We start from the raw sequence: 6,498 nt of genomic DNA on the forward strand, positions 1-6,498 counted from the left end.
GTCCCAGCTACTTGGGAGGCGGAGGCAGGAGACTCGCTTGAGCCCAGGAGTTGGAGATTGCTGTGAGCTGTAATGCCACGGCACTCTGCCCAGGGGGGACAGCTTGAGGCTCTGTCTCAAAAAAAAGAAGATGGTGCATGTATGGAACAGGAAAAAAACCAGTACAGATGGAGCATAATGCCTTTACCCTGCCTCAGGTGACTAACTTCTCAGTACTTCATATCTTGGCTGATCTGACCTCTGTCATCTGCCAGACTTCACCTGCCAGTCCTGACCTCTTCTGACAAACCCTCAATTATTTCACCATGTGATGTTGATTGTGAAATCGTGTTTTAATTTTAACCAAAGTGATTCAAACTAGGTAGCCTCAGAACCATTATAGATAGTGCAATGGTGATTGTTTTAAGCTACTAAGTTTTAGGATGGTTTGTTGTGTAATCATAGATAACCAAAATAGTAGCCTCTTCTGCTACTATAGATCACTTTTACATTGGCATATACTTCCAAAAGTTTATTTTAAACTGTCTTTCTTACTGTTGCATCACTGATTTACTGTCAATTCCTCTTTGATTATAAAACAACTTTTAAATCGCTGTTTGAAATGTATGTGGGCTCTCATATACAGTTCTGAAAGATGTGTGAGAATAAATTTTCAGGAATTTATTTTAGAACTAAAAATCAGCTTCAAAAATCTTTGGCCTAGAGCAGGAAGAGACCTTGTTAACTCAGCAGCTGTGAATTGTGGTTATCTTTATTCTTCCTTTGAGAAATGTATTTGCTGATTGGGTGAGTCTAATAATCCAACTTGGGCTTTGTCCACTGGATTTCAGCATACAGACATTAAAAACAAAACCCAAGATAAAGATTTTAATAATGACGAAGGAAGTGAAGTTTGCCTTTGGCTCTCTATGGTAGCCAGATTTTGGTGATGGCGCCCAATGAACCACACTAGCTGGTTTTTGCACCCTGTGTAATCCCTGCTCACAGTGAATATGTGTTGGCCTGTAATTGGTGCTGGTAGATAGAATGCTGAAGAAGGGATGCTGTGTCAGTTTCATACCTAATCTTTAAGAAGACTGGAAGTTTCTTCTTCATATCTCCTGGAATATTTACTTTGGCAACCCTGAGCCAATATACCACCCTTCTACAGACTCCATAGAGAGGTTATGTGGAGGCTAGAGGCCCTAGGACCATATGGAAAGACAGAACAATCCAGTTGTCCTAGTGTCCCAGTCAAGCCTCCAGATGACTCTAGTCTCAGCCATGTCACTGTAACTACATGAGAGCTCCCAAGCAAGACTAGCAGAATGATGCAGCTGAGCTTGACAAACCCACAAAACCATTATAGATAGTGAAATGGTGATTGTTTTAAGCTACTAAGTTTTAGGATGGTTTGTTGTGTAATCATAGATTACCAAAATAGAAATTGATATTTGAAAGTGGAACGCTGACATAGCAAGAATCTAAAACATGTGGCAGTAGGCGAAAGCTGAAGTAACCTTGTAGAAACTGTGAAGGCTGGAAGAAAACACTCACTCTTTGAAGCTTTTAGCCACCATATGTAAGTCTAGATACCCAGTAGGAAAGGCCACCTGGAACAGAGAGGTCTTGAGATACAACGAAAAAGAGAAAGGTCCAACCTTCCTGGGATCCCTGTTAAGCTTCCATATGACTCTAGCTGAGGAGCCATCTTACTTTCTAATTGCATGAGATAACCTGAGATCAGCTAAGGAGCTTCTCGATTGAGCCAAGTTCACTCACAGAACAATATCAGATAATAAAATAGTTGCTGTTCTAAGCTATTGAGTTCTGGCCATGTTTGTTATGCACAATAAATAACTAAAACACTTCTGGCCTCTGGTTTTCATTATTCATCAACTCTTTATGTGCAATATGACCTCACGCTGCCCTGTATATGTTCAGTACTCATAATGATAAAGTTCCACTTAAATTGGTCTTCTCTTTGGTGGTGCAACAGATGGCCCTTAAAGTTTTAGCTTTGTAATCATGTGGCCCTTGGGTCAAATTCCTGTTCTTTTGCTTGTTTACTGTGTAAACTTTGATAGGTCATTTAAGCATTTTGAAACTTTAATTTGTTTATCTGTCAAATAGGTGAAATGGTACCTGTCTTTTCACTGGCTTGTTAGGAGGATAAAACAACCATAAACATCTTGATTACTTTAAAGCTATGGAAATGAGTGCGCCTTATTTTTATTAGATAACCAGTAATCAGCCATTCCAGCCTCCCAAAGACTACAACTTAGTCAAACTACCCTTTCTCTAAATCCCAGTTTATATCTGCAAAATTACTGGCTGACCACTGTCTACCCAAAGCAAGCAGGTTATAGTCCAAAGAGTCACCACGCACTTGGGTTACTGTTTTTGATCTATTCTTCTCCTACAATTGTTGGCTTGTATGTTTGCCAGTGCTCCTCAGATACTGCCCTTCACATGGAGACCTGCTTCATGTTACATTCCAAGCCAGTCCTCAAGTTCTTTCATACAACCTGGTCTTACTCATCCCTCACTAGCTGAGACTCCTCCCCCCACCCTGAAAGTTTGTCAATTGTCAAGGAGCTACCTAATTTCAACCTTGTTCTTAGATAAAGTAGACTCCTCAACTAGACTACAAAAGCCTTTTCTGGAGTTCAACTTCCAAGCAAGATGGAACAATATAGGCTGCATTTACTCTCCCACATGAAGCATCAACGACAACAAAAAGATAAAATATTTGAAAAAAGCAATCTCAAGATAAAAAGATGTCAGGCAACAAAGAACAGTGATCTTGGGAGATAAGAAAAAAAGATCAATGCTACAATGTCCCAGCTTATTATACTGAGAGAGTTTGCAGGCCACAGTGCATGAAGGGGAACCCAGGTGGAGACAGGCAGATATTCCGGGGGTGTATAATACATGTAGATGTATGGCATATGGGTGTGGTATATGGCAATAATAGCACAAAGGACAGGATAGGAGAAATGAAGGTCTGCTATTGGACATCTGATAAGATGCAGCCAATAAACCCTAAAGCAAAAAAAGAAAAAAGAGGTATAGCTAATAAGTTAACAGAAGAAATAAAATAAAATTGTAAATACAATTAAACCTAACCACATCAGTAATTACTTCCATGAAAGGCAAAGATTGTCATAAAAAAAAAGACCTGGTCAGTGGGATGGCTGACCCCTGTGATCCTAGTGCTTTGGGAGGCTGAGGTGGAAGGATTTTTTTTTTTTTTTTTTTGAGAAAGAGTCTCATTCTGTCACCCTGGGTAGAGTGTAATGGTATCATAGTTTACAGCAACCTTAAACTCTTGGGCTCAACTAATCCTCTTGCCTCAGCCTCCTGAGTAGCTGGGAAAACAGAAGCTGGCTATGACCCCACCTGGCTAGTTTTTCTATTTTTAGTAGAGACGGGCTCTTGCTCTTGCTCAGGCTGGTCTCAAACTTCTGAGCTTAAGCAATCCACCCACCTTTGAATCCCAAAGTGCTAGGTTTACAGGTCTGAGCCACTGTGCCTGGCCTTTGAAAGGATCTTTTGATGTCAAGAGTTTAAGGCTAGCCTGGACAACATAATGAGATCCCATCTCTACTAAAAATAGAAAAATTAGCTGGAGGCATACCACACCTGTAGTTCCAGCTGGTAGGGAAGGTGAGGTGGGAGGATCATATGAGCTCAGGCATTTGAGGTCATAGTGAGCTATGATCATGCTACTGAACTCTACCCTGGGTGACAGAGTGAGACCCTGTCTCTTTTATTGATTAAATGAAATAGGTTTCCTGTAGGCAGAATGTACCTGGGTCTTGATTTTGTTGTTGTTGTTGTTTAGATAGGGTCTCACTCTGTTTCCTGGGATAGACTGCAGTGGTGTCATCACAGTTCACTGCAACTTCACACTCCTGGGCTCAAGTGATCCTGCTGCCTCAGCCTCTCAAGTAGTTGGGACTATAGGTTTTGGCCACTATACTTGCCCACTTTTTTTATTGGCCTCAAGTGATTCTCGCACCTTGGCCTCCTAAAATGCTGGGATTATAGGTGTGAGCCACAGCCCTGTGCAGGCCTGCCAATTATTAAATGTGAAAACTTTAGGCTGGGTGCCCGTAGCTCAGTGGTTAGGACACCAGCCACATGCTACAGAGCTGGTGGGTTTGAACCTGGCCTTGGCCTGCTAAACAAACAAACAAAAAAAATGGCTGGATGTTGTGGCAGGCACCTATAGTCTCAGCCACTAGGGAGGATGAGGCAAGAGAATAGCTTGAGCCCAAGAGTTCGAGGTTGCTGTGAGCTGTGAGCCTGTGGCACTCTACGGAGGGCAATAAAAAAAATTTAAAAAAAGTGAAAACTTTAACAAGTTATTTAAAGTGTCTAAGTTACAGTTTCTTTGTCTTAGATGGTAGAATTGTGAAGAGCAAATGCACATGGAGTTTTTAGCTATTATTATTATTGTTATTATTGTTATTATGTGTCTTATCTGCAGTTTAGATCTGCAGAGCAAAAGAGGGTCTGGATGGGACTGGGAAAAAACCATGTGATTCACAAATAGTGTAGGAGCTGGCTGGTCTGGTAAACACTCTTAATTGTACCTCCGATCTTGTTCAATCTCATTTTTTTTGTTTGTTTTTAGACAGAGCCTCAAGCTGTCGCCCTGGGTAGAGGGCCATGGCATCGCAGCTCACAGCAACCTCAACTCCTGGGCTCAAGCAATTCTCCTGCCTCCACCTCCCAAGTACCTGGGAGGTGCCTGCTAAAACACCCAATTATTTTTTGGTTACAGCTGGCGTTATTTGGTGGGCCCCCAGCTGGATTCAAACCCGCCAGCTCAGGTTATGTGGCTGGTGGCTTAGCCGCTTGAGCCACAGGTGCCTAGCCACAATCTCATTTTTTTATTTAAAAAGATATTTCTGCTCCTTAAGAGAGTACTTATGAATGCCTTGGGCATTAAAATCCTGACTTATCACTATCAATAAATTTTGCCGACAAAAGGATTTATTTAAATAACTGGAAATGTCTACAATTTATACTACTCAGGGAAAAGGAATCTTTAAAACATTCGATGTACATCCCTGGAATCTAGAGCAGTAATTAATTCAAAATATTTTATTAACCGATGGCACAAAGTGAAATTTAAGACAATACTAATCAAACGATCAGGTTGTGAGTTTTTTTGCCTGGTGTGTAGTCTTTTGAAGTTGATGTTCCTCTTGGCTGAACTGCTGAACAGAGAGATTATTGGAGTGACTATTTCCTTGATTCCCTCTGTTTCTCTAAGGAGAAATGACTTATTACCAGGCTAGATGCATGAGAGAGAAGTTAAGTCATTACACAGGGTGGATGCCTTAGGGCAATGAGGCTTAGTTTCTTTGCAGAACCCCAGCTGAAAAATACTAATCTACAGAAACAAGACACCATCCACCCACCTCACAGGGTTACTTTGCGGATTATCAAGATCAAGTCTGTTAAACTCTCATGAGAAACAAACTTAATGCTGCACTCTTAAGGTAATACTCAGTTTCTGAGTCATTATGATTAGACTGAAATGTTTTAAAATGTTAATTAAAAAAAAAGAATTTATGCCACTATTTAAAAAATAGGAAATGCAAACAAGTAGAAAATATCAGCCAGAAACACACCACCTAGAGAGAGTCAAAATAACATTTAGGGCACATATCCATACAGGTTTTAACAAATTCATTTATGTGTAATTTTTTTTTTGTATAGTTTAATGTATTTTAATAGCAAACTTACAGGAACAGCCCAGAAGACAGACAACATTAAAAACATGTATGTGCACGTAGGACAGCTCAGTTAGAAAAAGTATAGTGAATGGATAAAATCCACTGTACCGTAAAAATGCTACAAACCCCATTAGCTGCCATCAATAAGAAATTTATTTGTTTTAAAAAAATCCAAATGCTGAAATTGTCCAGAAAAATTTAACAGGTTTATTTATAATTGTTATATAGTCGAACTGCTGAAACTTGTTCATTGAAACATTTTGACTCTTATTAACACTGTACATTCCCACATTTATATTAAAAAATCACACACAAATGAAAATGGAAATACTGCCAATACCTGGTTTCTGTCCCTTATTTTTGCAGTCGCAATCATATACTTAAGTATCTTTTGACCCTATGGGGGAAGAAATCTAATATTCAGGAATACCAATAACGGGAAGAAGAGAATGTTTTTTCTTTTTTGGCCGGCTTGGTTAGGTTGGCCACAGGTTTATTGATTTTGTTGACTTTTTCAAAAAACCAACTTTTTGATTTGTTGATCTGTTCTATAATCCTTTTGTTTTCAATCTCATTTTATTTTGCTCTAATTTTGGTTATTTCTTTTCTTCTGCTGGATTTGGGATTGGAATGTTCTTCCTTTTCCAGCTGCTTGAGATGTCCCCTTAAGTTGTTAACTTCCTCTCTTTCCGTTCTCTTGAGGAAGGCTTGTAATGCTATAAATTTCCCTCTTAGGACTGCCTTTGTGGTATCCCAGAGGTTCTGA

Source organism: Otolemur garnettii, unplaced genomic scaffold, assembly GCF_000181295.1.
Source record: "Otolemur garnettii isolate 467f Iridium unplaced genomic scaffold, OtoGar3 scaffold00117, whole genome shotgun sequence".
Taxonomy (NCBI): domain Eukaryota; kingdom Metazoa; phylum Chordata; class Mammalia; order Primates; family Galagidae; genus Otolemur; species Otolemur garnettii.